We start from the raw sequence: 20,417 nt of genomic DNA on the forward strand, positions 1-20,417 counted from the left end.
CAAAACATTAATGAACATATCAGTAATAAGTATTTTTATTGGCTGCTGAATTTTCTAGTGATTGCTATAGAACACATGAATATGGTTCTAGTTAAATTAATTCATTTAGAGGGAAAAAGACCTTGCCAACCAACTGTTATTTATCACCTTATTTGTCATTACAGACTTTTTTAGTTCTATGAACTGAGCAAGTACTGTTAATATTTGGCAAACAGCACAATGAGTTCATATGTATAAAGGTGGTAATTGAGTCTTTTTATGATATTAGTGATGCTAATAAATTACAAATACTGGTACTACCTGAGTTAAATTCTTGATTTACCTCTTATTTGTCCTGTGATCTTAAAACCAGTTATTTCACTTTTGGTCACCTATAAAATGTCTCTGTTTACATGTACATGAACTGCCAATGCAAATAATAGTCTTTTCTGAGGATCAGTTGATTTCATTCACACATAGCACTTAGAACACAGTATGTGCAATTTACATATATATATATATATATATATATATATATATATGTAGTTTCTTTTTCAACAAACATACTTTGAGCTAATTCTCCTTTCCTAGCAGACACACCATCTCTTCCTTTATCCTATAATTGAGTCTGTATTTTAGGAATTTATAAAAATTACAGGGCTTTGGTAAGGGTGTTGGAAGATAGAGCTGACCCTCAGTATCTATCTCTGCTTAGAAAATTGTCCCCTGAAATGAGCTGCCCATCATCTTGACTAGTCTCTAGGATCTGAGTCATTGCTGACACATGTTTAATGTGCCCGTTTCCCATCTGTTTCTGGACACAGAAGCAACAGTGCCATTTGAGGCCCCATCTGCCTAGACTGTCTGTGCCACAACTTCTGTTCCAGCCATGCTGCCACCTGTGGGCTCTTCTCCTGGAACAGGCCTCGGGGCTTCTCTCAGTTTCTTGTCTTACAAATCTAACTGGAAGCTTACATATCTGAATATCATGGACAATGAAACAAATTTACAAACAAATTTAGAAGCACAGAAATTGAAGGAGCTGTTAGAGTTATTGTTATTTTGAGCAAGGTCATTCCATTTTTGGAGGGTGAAAGGAGGTTATACACAGTAATTGGGATGTGCACAGACATTAGTAATAGTTCTGAACTCTTACTTATCCAAGCTTTGCCTAGGAGACTCCTGGACATTTGATCATTGGATATTACCATTAAACTAAAGAAATGTTTGCTAGGGATCAGGGCCTCTAAAACAAGACTCTGTGATTAGTTCCATTCCATGATATGATATATGAACTACTTGGTTAAACCAGAAAAAAATGTGTAGAGAATGTTACAAAAGAGAGATCACTCTTGGGTAGTGAATCAGGGAAAGGGAAGAGAGTGAAGGAAAGGATACTTAATTTTATTCTGAAAAGATGGGTGAGGATTTTAGCAGAGGTTAACTTTACAAAGAAAAATGATTCTTGCCCTTTGTACCCAAAACTTGTCTCTTTTCATCCTCAAATTTGGTAACTACAACAGTGTATTTATGGTGAAAAGCTTATAGATTTTGGAGTCGTCAGACTCAACACTATCTATGAGTTGTTGGATAATGTCAGAAAATCCATCACTGTGTCTCTGTACAATAGCAATAATGTCTAACTAATAGGGCTGAGAAGATCAAATTTTGAATCATACACAAAGCACCCAAAAGTACAAGGGCCTACCTAGCACGTTATAGCAACTCAATAAATGCTATTTCTTTTTCCTTTTCCCCTTTTGATCCCAGTCACTTCAATGAAAAGTTTATTGAGAGATCTGAACAAATTTACTTTAGGAACTGGATTCTATAAGTAAGTTCTTTATACGTATAATGTACATTCTCCTGGAAGCACCCATAGAATACAAGACTTATTTAAGTTGATAATTAACTTGTATAATAATGAAATGGAACAAAAATAACTGGTATTATTAGCAGCCTTAGAAGAGAAATGTACAAGTTGATTTTTTAAGCCCTAAATTCTATAGAGACCTATTTTAAAAGAAAGTACGTTTGCAGAACTAACATGAGATTTTGGAAGGAAATATGATTGCAGGAAACATGTTTTTCTCACAATTGACCTCTTAAGAATTAGGTCATAGGGTAAACTCTGTTCCCACTAAGATTTGCTAATATCTAATTGGACAATTAAATTCTCATGTTATGTAAATTCTCTTATTATGTAAAAGTTCACCCAAGTTAAAAAGAATGGGATAGCTCCCTGGTGTACAACTGAAAGGCATTAGTTTGGGGAATGGTGAAAGGAAACAGAATTATTTGTTCTCTGCTATGTAGGCTTAACCTGGGAGCTATAGAATTCACAAATGTGAATAAATTTTTCACATTGACAAGGAAGAGAATTCCAGTCTAAGTAATACTGGGTGTTTGGGGACAGAAAAATTAAAAAGAAGTGGAGAAGAATTTGACTCTGGTCTTTACTTTAAAAGAGAGTCTGTTTTTTTCTTTAGTTAAGACAGAGCACTTTATAATTGTTTTGCCTTTACACTTGAAATAAATTTTTTTCACTTGAAATAAATTTGAAACTCCAAAATGACATTTTATCTCAATTGATGATAAATGCAAATCAGTTTTTATTACCCCTAAGTAAGGATATTTGTAATAGAGCAAATAATTGCCTCTGAAAAAAAATTATTCCCTAATGATAACTACAATAAAACTGAGAGTTAGTAGCAATAGGTATTATTAGCTCAGGAAGAAAATTGTGTTTGGTCTGATTTTTGACTTGGTTGTTATCAGTCAATTCCATTTTTCCTCAGAACATTATCTTTCAACAATATTAGCACTCAGCTTACTGTTCTTGGTGGGTACCACTTGGCCTTGCTTCTTTATCATGTGTGTCGTATAACTGAACTATCTTTTTTCCCCCCAATACAGTGTGTATAATAGTTTGAGGGCAGGGGATATGTGCACCATTCTTGTTTTTAAGTAGTCTCATTTGAGAACATCATGGAGAGGTAGTTATATTTGTATGAATGTTTTCCTATGGGCACACACTTCATTTAGCCTGCATTAGTCATCTCCATGCTGTTCTAATATCCATTCCTTGATCAAGAGCAGTAGGTGCAAGGCATTACTTCCTGCTATTGTGTATCTGGTAATCTGTTTTCTCTGCTTTACTTTTGACATAGTCCTCTTATTTCTCTTTTATTTATTCAGATTGGTTCATCTAATTAACAGTCAAGAGTTCTTTGGTGGTTCTAATTTATGGTGGTACATTTACAATTAGTTCAGGTCAATATTACATATATATTTTCCTAATTTACTTTGCTTTATTAGAAATATTTCATTAAATTTAACCATTATATTTTTGTATAAGATGACACTTCTTACACTTTTATTCATGGTTTCTCAGATTTTAGTAACTGCTACTTTCCTTATAGTACCATTTAGTCTATTATTTTGTCTGCATATCCTTCACCACTCCCTACTAATTACACACCCTAAACCTGAGTTCCCTTATGTCCCTTAAATCTGGAATCTAAAAAGACAGTTCATTGGCCAAATCTGGTCAACCACCTGTTTTTATTTTTTTATTATTTATTTATTTATTTATTTGGTACCGGGGATTGAACTCAGAACCTTGCTCTTTCGAGGCAGGCGCCGGACCCACTGAGCTAAATCCCCGGCCCAACCACCTGTTTTTATAAGATCATAAACTAAGGGTGGTTTTCCTATTTGTAAATTTTTTAAAAATATCAGAAGAGATATTTTGTGACAAGTGAAAATTAGATAAAATTAAAATTTCTGTGTCACAAAGTTTATTGGAACACAGACTTCTTTATTCATTAAAATTGTCTATGGCTACTTAAAAGCTATGTCATGGGAGAGCTGAATAGTGTGACAGAAAGAAACTATATATCCCACAAAATCTAGAATATTTGCTATCCAGCCCTATACAGAAAAAAGTTTAGATTCCATGCCCTAACGTTTTAGGAAAACATTTTTAATAAAAAATAGGAAGTGACTTGGAATGAGGAAGTAAGTACATTTTAAATGAAAAGTCATTATGAACTAATTTAAGTCATTTAGACAGTTTTAGCACTACCACAATGTATAATTAGGAATTCTCATTAGGGTTAAAGCATCAACTGCTGTGCTGTTTCCATTGTCTTCATTATTCCTAGGTCAAGCTTGTAGCTATATGATCTTTCCATACTGAGATCATCTAGACTTTGAGGTATTAGAAAAGGCCGAGAAAGCAGAGATAGATTTGAGAATCCTAATAAGTTATTGCTTGAAAATAAAATAAAATCTAGACTTTTAAAAGTGAGAAAATTCAATATGTATTTTGGGGAAAAAGAATGATTAAAAAATCCCCAAGGATTTCATTTAGATAAAATGAGCTTTTGGGATTAGATACAATTCTGACTTAAAGCAGACACCATAATATAAAATTCACCTCCCTACTTATGGATTAAAAAAACGCATGTGTATGAGGTAAAAACTTGGTGTATGTGAAAAAGGTAAGTAGAACAAAATCTGAAAGCAGCCCAAACAGGAAGTATTGGTTAAATTGTCTTTCTTACTCTGAAAACTTTTGACACTCAAGGAGTAACAGAAATTGAAAGAGAAATAGAAGACATTTCTTATGCTTGACTCTTTTCTGTACTTTATTATGATGAGGCACCACTGAAAATGTTAGTGATTAGAGAATATGAGTTATGAGAAAGATGAATCTTTTCTTTTCATATGTTGGCAAGTACTTTCTGGTATTCATAGAGCTTTAGAAATATTTCAAGTGTTTAACAGTGATTTTGTGTACAAACTACTCATTTCCATACTTACAATATATTCATAAAAAAGATGTTGGATTTTTTTCCTGAAAAAGATTCACACATTTTAATGAATGTCATTTAGTAAGAAATATATCCTAAAACTTAGACCCGTTCTTAAATGCCAGGACACTTTTATTTATTAGATGTGCGTTAAGTGTCTCTTGGTTACAAGAGAATATATTCTCATCCCTCTTTTTCTATGTACCCATACCTACGATGATTGACTTGAAAATAACTATCCAAATAAATATAGTAAGTGACATATAGTATAAGTGTGGTCCCAATGGCTATAAAAGGTGAAGATAGAAATTTTGTCTGTTTGGGATTATCATTGAAAAATTTAGCAAATTGGTTCCTTAAAGACTTAACAGTGGGTAAAGATTAAGAACAAGAAATCCAAGTAGAAGAACTGATAAGAGAAAACCCATGAAGGCAGGAAAATATGCAATAAGAAATGATATTTAATTTGATATGTATCATTTAGGATATATGAGAGTGAAAGACCTTGATTATAGAGGGACGGAATTTTTGAAATAATGTGCACATACCATATTTCCTTGTTTAAAATCTGTGCAGATTCAACTTAGAGTGAACATAAAACACTGAAATAAGATTTCATATTAGTTTTGATATAGAAAAACCTACATAAAACATCAGTCCTTTAAAAAGTGGTAATTTGAATGCACTGTAAATACCTGCCCAGTAAAATTTACTAGGCTGAAGAAAAGTTATATTATCCAGAATGTAGTATTGTGTTTCATCTTTAGAGTCTCTCTGACAAAGCAGAGGGAAGTGGGGATTTCAACCTTCATCTATGAAATTTAGGAGGAAAAATTTCTTTATAGGAAGAGGAAAGCATTTTTTACTTTTGTGTAAGTTTATCACTTTTTTTTGCACAATAATTACTTCAACTCCTGTTTGATATGCCTGTGCAGGTAAAGCCACAGGTATTTGGAAACATATGCTTAGTGCATTTCCACATTTTTAATGTGACAATTTCTGGGAAGGAGACCAGAATGGCAGAACTTTGGAGCAAAAATCTTTGGATATTAATACTGTACTCATTCACCATTATCAATTTTATTTTTATCATAAGTAATATTTTTATATATAGAACTTTCCAAGACTCAGGCTGCAATCACCATGGTACGTTACAAATTCATGAAGTGATAAGTTTTTTGTTTTGATATGATGTAAAAACTTACGAGGTTTTCTGATCATAAAGAAAAAAATGAAAGAATGTATTACATAGCATAGTTTGAGGGAATAAAATGCTTAATCAATTTTGATAATAAAAAATCAATTTATCTTTATGGGAAAAGCACAAATTTTCTGAGCAGTTGAGTCAAATCCCAAAATACTGTGTGACTTCATCACATAAATTAAAACCATCTATTGTATTCAAACCATGTGTTGAGGCTAAAAGGTAATGTTACCTAGATTTACTGAATCCAGCCTGGGAACTTTGATATCTATTTGCCATTTGAGGATTTAGAAACCTCTGTACCATATTAAGCTGCCTATAGAGGATCATACTGTCTTTTCTCAGTCTGGGTTGCTCCTTATCCAGTATTGTTCCTATTAACTTCTATTGCAACCCCTTTTGGTAAAGGGGTAGAAGTTATATATTCTTTTCTTTCTTTCTTTCCTCCTTCCTTTCTGTCTTTCTTTCTTTCCTTCCTTCCTTCTTTCTCTCTCTCTCTCTCTCTCTCTCTCTCTCTCTCTCTCTTTCTGCAGTGATGTGGCTCTCTCTGTGCCTTAGTAGTTCAGGAATAAATAGATATTATGAACCAAGAAAAGAATAAGAATAGAATTGTGAAGTTGACTTTCTATTAGAACCATAGCTATTTGAGAGTATTTTTCACTATCCATTTTCAAGAACACTTGCCCCAGTATCATACAATATTGAAGCCTAGCTTTGGAGGCCTCAGACATCCCAAAACATAATTCAGATATTATGTAAAAGATGTGTACTAAAGCCTCTAAAGCTCTGTGCCTGGAGATGTTCATCTCTTCCATTACAAAACTAAAATGTTAGCCATCCTGTTATCTGTGCAGAAGGTGTAAATGTTAATTGATGGCTGTTCTTCTTGAAGTACATTCAGTCTTTTGAGGGAAATGAGTATATAATCAGTTTAGAAGCAGAGTAAGCTAGAATGTAATGTCACAGATAGCCAGTGAAACTTTTAATTTATCCTCTTATGATATGTAAATTGGATTGTTATAATTGACTGTCTACAGGTCTCCTTCAGGTCCCACTGGGAAAAAAAAAAGAAAAGACAGATTGTACAGGTATGCAACCCTTGAGATTTTAAAGCATGCAGAATCTGGTCAATGTCTTTCTACTTGAGGATTCTGGTTCTAGCTGCCAGTTAGGCACTGGATTGATTGTAAGAGGTCCTAGTGATGTGTTTTTGAAACACTGCGTGAATCCAAATGAGTATTAGGTTCCCTGTTGTCCAAGTCCAATTTTGTTCAACTGTAAAAATGTTGAGTTTTCATTTGTTCAGAACTGCTATTATAAATCACTATGTCCTATAGCTTTTTCAAGCAGTTGTAGAATATATTTATCCCAGAGAGATTCAGAATATCAGACCTGTCATTGAATTTAGGTCAAGACTAAAGTGACTTGTTTAATTTACTTTCTTTCAATAGTACTGTATTCTTTCTGTGTATTCTGTGTAGCTTTCCAGAATTTTAAAAAGACTCCTTTAAAACTTAACATTCTAATATGTAAGAGTCCTGTTTAAAATGCATCTAGTTGATAAAATCTTGTTGAAAAACATACTCATTTATATGCATGGTCTGCTATACACAGTTACATTATAGCCTAACTCTCTTGGGTTTCATGTTGGTAAAGGAAAGAAACAAACATGCTTTATTTTCCTTATAATGTTAATTCTATTGTATAGGATATTTTATTAAAAATACAAATATTTATGAAGTTATTTTAAGAGGTTAGTTCAGTGGCTGAGCCCTTGCTTAGCATGTACAAGGCTCTAGGTTTGCACCACAGCAACTATATATATATATATATATATTTCTTTTTTTTTAGATAAATTTTCACAGGCATTACTTTACTAAAAATTCCCAAACCATCATATATATAACAATTTTATTTAAAATCAAGTCTTTAAAATGCATCTCTACTTTTTTTGAATCTGCAAATTAAATAGCAATAATGGTCTTTATTTCTAAATACAGTGCACATTTTGATTTATCTACTGACATTTTCCTATTTCTTTTAAATGTGTTTCTTCTGTTATCCAAACATATATTTTTATGTGTATTGTAATCAGTGTAATTACAATATTCTCTCCTTTTACCTCTTGGTCATATTTGGTGTGTGGTAGAAGTTTAATGCAAATTAAATCAGTAATATAATTTTATGGAAGCATACACTGTTCATGACTACCTCAGTGTTATTCCTCTTGAGCATGGAATTTTCTTAGCTGTATAATTAGAGATAGCATGGCATAAGACATAAAAAGATATTGAAATTGGAAAAATTTCATGGAGAAGTCACTTTGCTTCTTTTATTTTTAGTTCTTAAAAGTGACATAAAATCATGTGTATTTACCATGTAAGTATATTGCTTAGAAGTATATGTACATTTTAAAATGTACTAACTCTAGCTGACATATGTGTTACCTCACATAGTCATTCATTTTTGTGGTAAGAAACTTTATATGCATTCCTTTAACATCTTTCAAGAATACAGTATGTTGTTAACTATAATTATTATGTTATACAATATATCTCTTGAACTTGTTATTTCAAACAGATTTCTTTCCTTTGGTACTGGGAACTGAACCCGGGACCTTAACACTGAACTAAATCTCCAGTTCTTTTATTTGCAGGTTCTTTTTTTCCTTCATTATTAGTACATGGTCTACATTAGTACATGTTTACATACCTTGTCGGGAGGTGGGGAATTGGTACATGTATATAACACATTTTAATTACTTTTTTCCATTCCTTTCCCCACCCTCACCCCTCCCTCCATCTCTTGCTACTCTTTCTGTTTGAGAAAGATCTATCTCCCTGCTTCCTATTATCCATCTTTTGTTTTGCTTTTTATTTATATTTTTGGTTTCTCATGTAAGAGAAATCATGTGATATTTAACCTTGTATGTATGATTTATCTCACTTAACATTATGATCGCAAGGTGCATCCATTTTCTACAAATTGCTCAAGTGTGTCCTTCTTTATGGCATAGTAGTACTCCATTGTGTGTGAATACCACATTTTCTTTAGCCACTCATCTGTTGATGGGCATATAGACTGCTTCCAAGATTTAGCTGTTATGAACTGTGATACTATAATCATGGGTATGAATGTACCACTGTCTTATTTTGAGACAAGTCTTGCTAATTTCCACAGTTGACCAGAATGGGCTCAAATTTGCAAACCTCCTGCCTCATCCTCACAGAGTACTGGGATTACAGGTATACACCTCTAACTGAAATTTTGTATCTTTTTAATAACACCACTGTCCAATCAACATCTCAGTCTTTGGTAAACACCAGTCTACCATCTACATCCAGGAGATCAATTTGTTTAGATTCCACATGTTAGATAATATAGTATTTGTCTTTCCATCCCCTACTTATTTTACTTATGTTTTCTAGGATCACCCATGTTGTATTTTTAAGCTACTTTGCTCATTTTTGAACTATTGGATTTTTCATCTTTTTATAATTTATTTATAATGATGTATATCAGTTTTTTGACAAAGAATATTTATACATGGGAAGAATTGCCTCAGAGATGAATCACATATTTATGCATGTTCAGTTCCCTTCTCACTCTATGTAATAGTGATTCTGTATTTTAACTGTTGCATTTTATTTTCTGTAGATGAGGAAATGAGTCATAAGAGAATCTATTTCATAGGGCTATTGTGTGGCTTAAATTAGTTAATATTTGTAAAATACTTCACAGAACTTGGAGTCAATTATTTAAAAATTAAATAAAATGACTTCCTTATGCCAATGGCTGATGTAACGTTAATAATGCATAGATTTCATTAGTCACTTTTTGTTGTATAAAAAAATTACCTCAAAGCCTAGCACTTTTTTTTGGATCCAGGAATCGAACTCAGGACCTTGTGGTTGCTACGCAGGTGAGGAGCCACTGAGTTACATCCCTCGCCTTCAAAGCCTAGCACTTTAAAACAACAAACTTTTATTCTGTAGTAGTTTCTGGTGGGTCAGGCATCTGGATATCGATTTAGCTAAGAAAAGGAAATTCCCTTATTTGTAGTGTATTCTATATACGAGAAGCAAGTTATTAAGTCTGGAACATATTTTAAGGAGGAGAGTGGTAGGTGCAGCCATGGTAGAAGATGCCAATCCCAGAGACAATCGATATTTTTAAAACCTATGAATAGTAAATGGAAAATGTTTATAATTTTCTTCCACTAATAAAACAAGCTGAAGCCTCTTGAGATCTCCAGAGATTTGACAGTTTTTAAGTGCTCAATAATAGTTTGGTCAATAATAGTTTGTCTCAGATGCTAGACTGTTAATTAATGTTTCTATTACTCCATTGTCTGTTGTTGAAAAATACAAAGGCCACTAGTGACTTTAAGGACACCAGGTGGATGTCCCAAGGCTAGAAGCTGGTAATATTTTTCTGTACCTCTATGCTTGTATATGACTTGCTATTTTGCTTTTGTTTTTCCCACTTTGATTTGTGGATATGTCACATTGAATTTAGTAAAGACTATGGCTTTTTGAAAGAAATCTCAGAAAACTCAAATATAATGATTTGTTTGTCCTCAAGGCCTGTGTTGAAGTTATTGGTAATCAGCCCATGTCATTCAACATAAAAGAGAAATAATGTTTTAAGACAAGGTGTGCTACAATTTTACTTATCTAGATATATTCTGTTTTGCCCAAATAAATTCAATCAAATACACATAATTGAGATTTTGTTGCCAATTAACTAAAGTTGTGTGGACTTAGAAAAAGTCTCCTTGAACCATATACTTTGTGTGAACTATTTCTGAAGTGCATTTGGAAGAGAAAAACATTTTTTTTCTTTATGGTGTTTTTCAGTTAAAATTCTTGTGTTTATATTGTGCCTGACCTCTTTTAAAACCTTAATTTAAATGAAAAGTAAAGAATTCAACAATCGCTTGCAAGGTCCATTCTAGCTGCAACATTCTTCAATTCTGTGTTTCACAAAAATAGAGTTGTTCTGAATTGTAATTAGAGTGGCAATGAACTCTTGTTCTCCAGGAATGTGAATAGTAAGGCACAATCTCCTAACAGCATTGTAACAACAACAAAATTATGTTTCTGTATTTCTTTTGATGAGCAGAGAAACTAAACACCCTCATAAGAGATTTATTGGTTAAATTAATGTTTAAACATATACAGTAAGTACATTTTTTTCCCTTGTCTGTTTAGACTACCTGAATAACCTCAGTTGCCAATTTTAATCCCTCATCATTATTTCTGAATTATTTCATTAATTTCTAATTATTTCATTAATTATTCTCTCTCTTGGATCATTAATTTCTCCCTCCCCACTAATCTCTTTTACTTTGACCATCCACATGCCCTATCTTCCCTATTTGGAAACAAAAAACAAAACAGCAAATTTTCTTTGGCCATGACATTTCCTCAGGGTCCTGGCCTGAGGCATCTTTTTATCTAACAAATTCTGAGAGAAAGATTTTTTTTACTCTAAGTACTTCAAATTCTACTTTACCTTCTCACACTTTAATTCTCAATAATCTACCTTTTATTACTTAAAAAGTGATCAGCAGCCTTCAAGGTCACATATGGTTATAGAATAACATAAATAATGGCTTCTATTCAGTTTTTATCCTCCTGATAAGTCATTATATCTACCACTGACACCCCTAACCACTTTGCAGAAATTAATCACCTTGGCTTTCTGTCTTTTTTCTTTTTTAAAAGATGTATGAGAACATTTGTTAGAGGTAGATATAGGACACACTCAAGAGTGGAGTGTGGGTGCTCAAAGAAATGAGGAACCTCATCTTGGCTTTCTTTATGTAACATTTTATCATTTTCCTATCCTACTGCTTAACTGCCACTACTAATATTCTCTTACTATTCTAAAAATTCTTCCCCAGGCAGCCTTTCCAAACTCTGTAGCCATTTCTTGCTTTTTTACATATCCACTCCATTAATTTTACCATTTCTCATTGTTTCTAATATCTCACTCTAACCTGTGTCTGGATTCTATACATCCCACTTTTTTTTTTAATTAAATTCTTTTATTGGTACATTGTAGGTATACAACACAATTACATTTCTCATTGGGAATTATACCTTTACATAATGCATCTTGGTTCTTATTTTTTCCCCATTCCTAGCCCTCCCTTCATCCCCTCCACCCTTCCCTATTTACAAAGACTTTATTTCCATTTTTTCCATTTCTCATCATTTTTTCTTTCCCTTCTTTCCTTTCCCCTGCCCCTCACACTACCCCTACCCCTTTACACCTTTTCTTCCTATTTTGCATTATCGATTATTCATTCTAATCATTGGTACATTTTAGGTATTCAATATAATGACATTCATCATTGGAAATTTGCACCTTTACATAATCTCTCTTGGTTCTTATTTTTCACCCTTGCCCAGCCCTCCCTTCAACCCCTCTATTCCTCTTTATTTACAAAGATTTTGTTCCTATTTTTCCATTTTCTCATATTAATCCCATTTTTTTCTGTCCTTTCCCCTAGCCCTCCCACTTCCTTCCCCTTTGCCCTTTTTCTTCTTATTTCACATTACCTATTATACATTTAGTCCTTATTTACACTTTCAGTTTCTCACCTCAGAGAAACTATTTGGTATTTATACATGTGTGTCCTATTTATTTCACTTAAGAGTATCACCTCAATGTGCATCCACTTAGCTGTAAATGTCTCTAATTTCTCATTTTTTATGGCGGAGTAGTACTCCATTTTATTAAAAACCACATTTTCTTGATCCAGTCTCCAGTTGATGGGCATTTGGGCTGTTTCCAAGTTTTAGGTATTACAAACTGTGCTATGAACATGGGTGCACATATATCACTGTGGTATGATTCTTTTAATTCTTTTGGGAAGATCCTCAGCAGTGGAATAGTGGGGTCAAATGGAACTTCCAGTTCTAGTTCTTTGAGGTATCTTCTTACTGATTTCCATAGTGGTTGCACCAGTCTACATTCCCACCAGCAGTGGAGCAGGGTTCCTCTTTCCCCACAGCCATGCCATCATTTGTTATAGGTTGATTTCATGATAGCAGCCATTCTTTGTGGAGTGAAGTGGAACCTCAGCGTTGTTTTCATTTGCATCTCTCAAATGACCAGTGATGTTGAACATTTTTTCATGTATTTATTTGCTATTTCTACTTCTTTGTCTGAGAAATGTCTGTTCATTTCAGATGCCCATTTTCAGATTGGGTCTTTAAATTTGGGAGGTCTGATCTTTTTAAGTTCTTTATAGATTCTAGATAGTAGACCTTTGTCTGAGGAAGAGCAGGTGAAGACTTTTTCCCACATTGTGGGTTGTCTCTTCACCCTGCTGGTGGTTTCTCTTGTTGTGCAGAAGACTTTTAATAGAAGAGATCCAACTTGTTGATTGTCTGTGCTAGTTCATGGGCAACTGAGGTTTTGTTCATAAAATCTTTTCCTATGTCGATGTCTTCAAGAGTTCTACCTGACCTCTGTTCCAACTGGTTCAGAGTTTCTATTTTAATATTTAGATCTCTAATATGTTTTGATTTTAGTATAGTGTATGGTGAGAGATATAGGTGTAGTTTTAATCTTTGGCAAGTTGAAGCCCAATTTTTCCAGCACCATTTATTAAAGAGGCTATCTTTCCTCCAGTGAGGGTATTTGGCTCCTTTATCAAACATGAGATGGCTGAGTGTGTCTGGCGTTGTTTCTGCATCTTCTCATCTGTTCCACTGGTCCTCAGGTCTGTTTCTTTGCCAATACCATGCTGTTTTTATCACAGTAGCTTTATAGTAGAGTTGCAGTTTGGGGATTGTGATACCTCCTGCCATCTCTCTGTTACCTAGAATTGCTTTTGCTATTCTGGGTCTCTTCTTGTTCCAAATGAATTTTTGGATTGTTTTCTCAAGGGCCATGCAGTATGCTGCTGGGATTTCAATTGGGATTGCATGGAATTTATATAACAGTTTCAGAAGTATGGCCATTTCCACTGTGTTGATCCTTCCTACCCAGGAGGAGGGGATGTCTTTCCATTTTCTGATATCATCTTCAATCTCTCTTTTCAGAGTGCTGTAGTTTTCAGAGAAGAGGTCTTTGCTTTCTTTTATTAGGTTGATTCCTAGGTATTTCAGTTTTTTGGATGCTATTGTGAAAGGAATTGTTTGCCCTAATTCTGTCTCAGTGTGTCTGTTGTTCATATAGAGGAAAGCTATTGATTTTTGTGTGTTGAGCTTGTAACCTGCTACTTGACTGAATTTGGTTATTAAGTCTAGAAGACTTTTGGTGACATTCTTGGGGTCTTCTATATAGAGTATCATGTCATCTGCAAATAATGACAATTTGACTTCTTCATTTCCTATCTTTATTCCTTTTATTTCTTTCTCTTGTCTAATTGCTGTGGCTAATGTTTCCAAAACTATATTGAACAAGAGTGGTGATAGTGGACATCCTGGTCTTGTTCCTGATTTTAGTGTGAAGGATTTCAGTTTTTGACCATTTAGTATATATTGGCTGTTGGTTTTTCATAGATGACTTTTATCAGATTGAGGGATAGACCATCTATTCCAAATTTTTGTAGGGCTTATATCATAAATGTGTGTTGGATTTTGCTGAATGCTTTTTCTGAATCAATTGAGATGATCATCTGGTTTTTGTCCTTGGCTCTATTGATATAGTGTATTACATTGATTGATTTGCATATGTCAAACCATCCCTGCATCCCTGGGATGAATCCCACTTGATCAGGTTGTATGATCTTCTTGATGATCTTCTGCATTCTGTTTGCCAGTATCTTATTAAGGATTTTTGCATCTATGTTCATTAGTGAGATTGGCCTATAGTTCTCTTTTTCAGTTGGGCCTTTCTCTGCTTTGGGGATCAAGGTGATGCTTGCTTCCAGAAATAAATTTGGTTGTATTTCTTCCCTTTCAATTTCATTGAAGAATTTAAACAGTAGTGGCAGCAGTTCCTCTCTAAATGTCTTGTAGAATTCAGCAGTGAAGCCATCAGGGGCCAGGCTTTTCTTAGTTGATAAGTTTTTAATTACATTTTCAATTTCATTGGTTGATATTGGGTCGTTTAGAATTTTTAAGTCTTCTTCGTTCAACTTTGGTAATTCGTATGTATCTAGGCATCTGTCCATTTCTTCTGCATTGTCCATCTTATTGGCGTATAGGTTCTGGAAGTAGGTATTGATGATCCTCTGTATTTCTGCTGGGTCTGTTGTAATGTCACCCTTTTCATTCCTAATTGTATGGATTTGGGCCTTTTCTTTCCTTTTTCTGACAAGGTTGGCTAAGGGTTTGTCAATTTTGTTGATTCTTTCGAAGAACCAACTCTTGGCTTCATTGACTTTTTGTATTGTTCTCTTAGTCTCCATTGCATTGATTTCTCCTCTGATCTTTATAATTTCCTCCCTTGTATAAGCTTTGGGGTTGTCTTGCTCTTCTTTTTCTAGAAGCTTGAGGTTCAGCATCAGGTTGCTTAATTGGCCTCCTTCTGTTTTCTTATATGCGTATTCACTGCTATGAATTTCCCTCATAAGACTGCTTTCATTGTGTCTCATAGATTCCGATATGTTGTATTGTCGTTGTCATTTAATTGAAGGAACTGTGTGATTTCTTCTTTAATTTCCTCTGTGACCCACTGGTTATTCAGAAGTGTGTTGTTCAATTTCCATATGTTTATGAAATTTTTTGAGTTTCTTTTGTTATGGATCTCCAATTTCATCCCACTATGGTCTGATAATATACAGGGGATAACTTCAATTACTTTCCACCTACTTAAACATGTTCTATGTATGAGTATGTGGTCTATTTTTGAGAATGACCCATGTGCAGCTGAGAAGAATGTGTATTCTGATTTTGTGGGGTGGAAGACTCTGTAAACATCTGTAAGTTCATTTGTTTAAGAGTTCGGTTGAGTTCTAGTATTTCATTACTTATTTTTAGTCTAGTTGATCTATCTATTTGTGACAGTGGGGTGTTGAGGTCCCCCACTACAATTGTATTAGTGCATATATGACTTTTCATGTCCGTTAGTATTTGTTTCATATAGTTGGGTGCACTAGTGTTTGGTGCATAGATATTTATGATTGTCATCTCTTCCTCTTGGATTCTTCCCTTTACAAGGATGTAGTGTCCTTCTTCATCTCTCTTAATCAGTGTTGGTTTGAAATCTACTTGATCTGCAAAGAGGATAGCTACTCCTGCTTTTTTGTGGGTTCCTATCACATGGAGTATTGTTTTCCACCCTTTAACTTTCAGTCTGTGAGTTTCCTTTTGAATTAAGTGTGTTTCTTGTATGAAGCATATTGTTGGATTTTGCTTCTTGACCCATTCTGCCAGTCTATTTCTTTTGATTGGTGAATTGAGACCATTAACATTGATGGTTATATCTGAAACGTATTGAGTTGTCATTGCCATGACTTTTTCTTTTTGTTGGGTTCTCCCCCTTTACATTTAATTTCTTGTCACGCCAGATGGGTTCATTCTGCTTTGCTTCCTGGGGTTGTGATCCTCAATGTCTGTTCCTAGGATATTGTGTTAAATTCTTTAGAGTGCTGATTTGGTATTCACGAAGTTCCTAAGGTACTCTTTGTCATGAAAGTATCTTATTTCTCCATCCATTTTGAAAGATAGTTTTTTTTTGTTTGTTTGTTTGTTTAACTGATTTTAATAACATGACATAAGGCCCCTAGAATTGATATAATGATTATGCAAAATTCATAGATGAATACTGCCTTCTTTTAAAAATATAAAATAAATAAGCAAGACATGAAAATAGGCAAGTTTCCACTAAATAAATGAAAACTTTAAAAAAGGAAAGTTTTCCTTTCTGTGTCATTTGAAGGGAAATTATCATTGTAAACAATATTCAAGTTTATTAAACAAATTAAAAAAGGTATTATAAAATGTTTAATTTTCATCAGCTTCAAGGTTTATGTTGCTGCCAAATTTTACATATAACTGAACTTTCAAATCTGCTAACACCTGCTGAATTGATTCTACTCTGGATTCTAAGGCTTCAATTTGTTCTTGAAAATTTTTCTTTGCTTCTTCTAACATGTCTTGTGTTTCTTCTTGAGAATGGCTAATGAAAATGTCACCAATCTAGTAAGGTATCATTAAGCTGTCATCATCTGCGAGCATGATGTCGTCACAAGCATCTTCTAAATTCTGGAGTTGTTTCTTTTTTACTTCTATTTTTTCCTTTAGCTCTGTGATTCTACTCGTATTCCGTGCAAATTTATTTATCTTTTGTTGATCTTCGAAAGTAACATTTACATCTTCTGTAGCCAGCTGAGTCGCTACAGCGCTAGCAATTGCTGTGTCCGAGTTTCTCCATCTGTAAAATGGGGGAACAGGGTCCTCGCAGAGGGCCTGGGAGGATCACAGAGAAGTCAGGGTCCACAGGCCGCAGGCCCTCACCCTTCTCACCCTCCCTGGATGCATGAAGGACGTGGGAGCTGAGGACCGACCGGGTCGGGGTCGGGCGCATGCGGGATGCGTGCCCTGCATGCCCTGGCTGCTCCAGCAGAGGAGGCCCCAGCCCCTGAGGGTCCGGCCATGCGGGAGGCCCAGGGAGACGCTGGGGTGCCGGGCCTGGCCGCAGAGCTGCCCGCAGGGCCCGGGGCCTCAGCCGGGCCCCAACCCGGGCCTCGGGGCCACGCGTCCCCTGGCCCTGCTCCGGAGCCCCCGCGCCGCTGCCCGGCCACCTCCACTCTCTCCTGTTTCTTCATTGACTCCAATCAGTCTTATGTTATTCTTCTTTGCATCTTCTAGCAGCTGCTGGATTGATTTCTCATGTTCCCTTATAATTTTGAAGCAATTTTTCTTTTCCTGGTCACTAATTGCAATCTTATCTTCTTTATCTGAAATTCTGTCCTCACATTGGCTCATTCTGCTGTGTAGATTTTCAGTGGAGTTTTTCATCTCCTGGAAATCTATTTGCATCTGTTTTATGGATTCCATTTGTTTCCTATGTTGGGATTCCGTCATGTTCCTGAGCTCCTCTCTAGATTTATTAATCATGTCTTGCACTAGGAGCACAATTTCTCCTGTTATCTGAGAAATTATTTCTGATTTTATTTTTTCCAGATCCCCTTTTGTTGCCAGTTCAGTGGGTCCAGGTGGTTGAGTATCAGAGTGTTCCATCTCATTTCCCTTTGGGGTTGCTGTAGGTGATCTGGAAGTCTGGTTTTGAGACCTATTTATGTGTTTTCTCATTTTGACTGGGGCGGGTGGCTGTTAGCGCCTGCACGGATTACCTCCTCTGAGCTGGGAGCGGTGGAACAGGGGCCGGGAGCATTGGTAGGGATGGTGGCCGGGAAGCCCCTTACTGTGGTCCAGGAGCAGTGGGATGGCGGCTCAGAAACCCCTACCTCTGGGCTGGGAGCAGCGGGACTCAGTATCGTGGTCTGGTAGTCTGGTGTCCTCTGCGTCTTTGTAGTGTGGAACCAGGTGGCTGCCTGTCTGCAGCGGGGTGATTCGGTGTGTTCCGCGCGACTTGGGACCTTGGTAGGGCTTGCACAGACCTGCCTGTCTGCAGTGGGCTGATTCTATACATCCCACTTTTAATCCAGAGGAAAAAAGAAATTATGTTTTGGGGTTTTTTTGAGACAGTATCTCACTATGTAGTTCAGGCTGGGCCTTGAACTCACTGTGTATCCTAGGCTGGCCTGAAATGTGCAGTGATCCTCCGGCCTTAGGTTCCTAATTTCTGTGATTGCAGACCTGTGCCACCATGCCTGGCAATTTCGAGAAATTTTTATATTAAAGCTTTCTTGAATATATTGATTACTGTATTAAATAAATGATCAAACACGTAATAAAATTCATATTACTTTATCAAGCTACAAGGTCCACACTTTTTACTAAACCAACTGGGTATTTCCCATAGTATCAGTAAAAACTGAAGTTCAATTTTGGGCTTCTATAAGTGACACAGTATGAAAGTGGCTGTCTGAGGAAATTGTTGCCTTGTTATCACCAGGAAATAATAGCTACTATTGTTTTTGGCCTCCAAACCAAGACAATTCCAGATGAAAATCTTCCCAAGTTGGGTTCTCTTTGTTGGTTCCAAAATGTATCACTAAGATTCCAGCTTGAGAAGTGCTTGAGCTTACTATGATCTTAATCAGGTAAATGGAAGATCTCCTTCTACCCACATAAATCAATTTCCAGTAAAATCTTCAGTGAATTGTTTGATTGGGAAACCTTAAAAGACATACAAAACTGTAGATAGGAGATAGTTTAGAAGAGGCTTAAAAAAAGACTTTCAGCTTCTACAGTACAGAAAATAATGCTATCAGGGGATTGAGAAAGATATTGAGTGATCAGCAGTTCACGTATTTGCCACATTTTTGGTTCAATAAATATATACTTTCTGCTTTCCATTCTTAAACTTCTACAAATAGTAGTTGTGAAAATGTTTTTATCTGACTTAATTTAACTCTTCTTCATAAAAATGAAAGAACAAGTTATGGTGGTCAAGGTGGAGCGTCAACTTGTCTGAATTTGGGATCTGCCCAGGGGATTGGTGGAGCATACTTCTGGGTGTGTCTGGGTTGGTCATGGAAGAATGGTATTTGGCACCTATGTCTGGTCCTTTGCCCTCTTTTCATTGGCACTCTTTCCTTGCTCTACTTGCAAGCTGCCGTGAGCTAAGCATTTTAGCTCTGCCATGCCCTTCCATTATATATTTCTGCCTTGGAGGCTAGCCTACCATGGACTGAATATCCTGAAAGGTGATCCAAATTAAACCTCTCCTGCTTTAAATTGTGGGTATCAGGTACTGTGTCTCAATGACAATAAAACTAACTAATATAGGAAGTTGTTATAGGAGAATTGGGGTCGTTGCTGTGACTGTATCTTACCATATTGTTTACAAGCCTTTCAAACTGGTTTGTGGAGGAGTTTGAAAATGCTTGGACATGTGGGATAGAGAAGCCCTAGCATTCTGAAAACAGAGCTTGATGGGTAGCTGTCATCAAAATACTGATAGGAATGTGGACAGTAGAGGTCAGGCTCAGGAGGTTTCAGTTGGGAACAGGAATTCCATTGGGAGTTGGACTAGAGGCCATGTGTGTTACACAGTGACAAAAAGTTTATCTGCATTTTTCCCATGTCCTGAGACTTTGCAGGAGACTGAGATTTAAAGGATGGTGGACTTATTAACCTGATAGAAGAAATTTCATTTGAGAAGAGAGCTGTTGGGCTTCCTACTTGAGAAGGGCTTTCTAGGGATTGGCTCCCAGGATTCATTTCACTTTGCCCAGCTATCCAGGCAATAAGAGGCTGCTACATGCATGGTCCATGGAGGCCTAACTACTGTTTCCATTGTAGCAGACCTTGACATTGTTCACATGATGCTGATTTTACTGGTATGCAGAATGTCAGAGTTATGGGGTTAGGGAGGCTTCT

The 20,417-nt window shown here is 35.7% G+C and overlaps 1 long non-coding RNA gene and 1 pseudogene across 2 annotated transcripts in view; one reads left to right on the forward strand and one right to left on the reverse strand.

The window, feature by feature from the left end:
• Positions 1 to 20,417, forward strand: part of LOC110350789 (uncharacterized) — a 166,274-nt gene that overhangs the window by 23,973 nt on the left and 121,884 nt on the right. The gene's annotated exons all lie outside the window — the stretch shown is intronic.
• Positions 16,911 to 17,382, reverse strand: LOC101709976 (prefoldin subunit 4 pseudogene; annotated as a pseudogene).

The sequence above is a fragment of the Heterocephalus glaber genome, unplaced genomic scaffold (assembly GCF_053883595.1).
Source record: "Heterocephalus glaber isolate CG9 unplaced genomic scaffold, H.glaber_assembly_v1.0 deba00001461, whole genome shotgun sequence".
NCBI lineage: Eukaryota > Metazoa > Chordata > Mammalia > Rodentia > Bathyergidae > Heterocephalus > Heterocephalus glaber.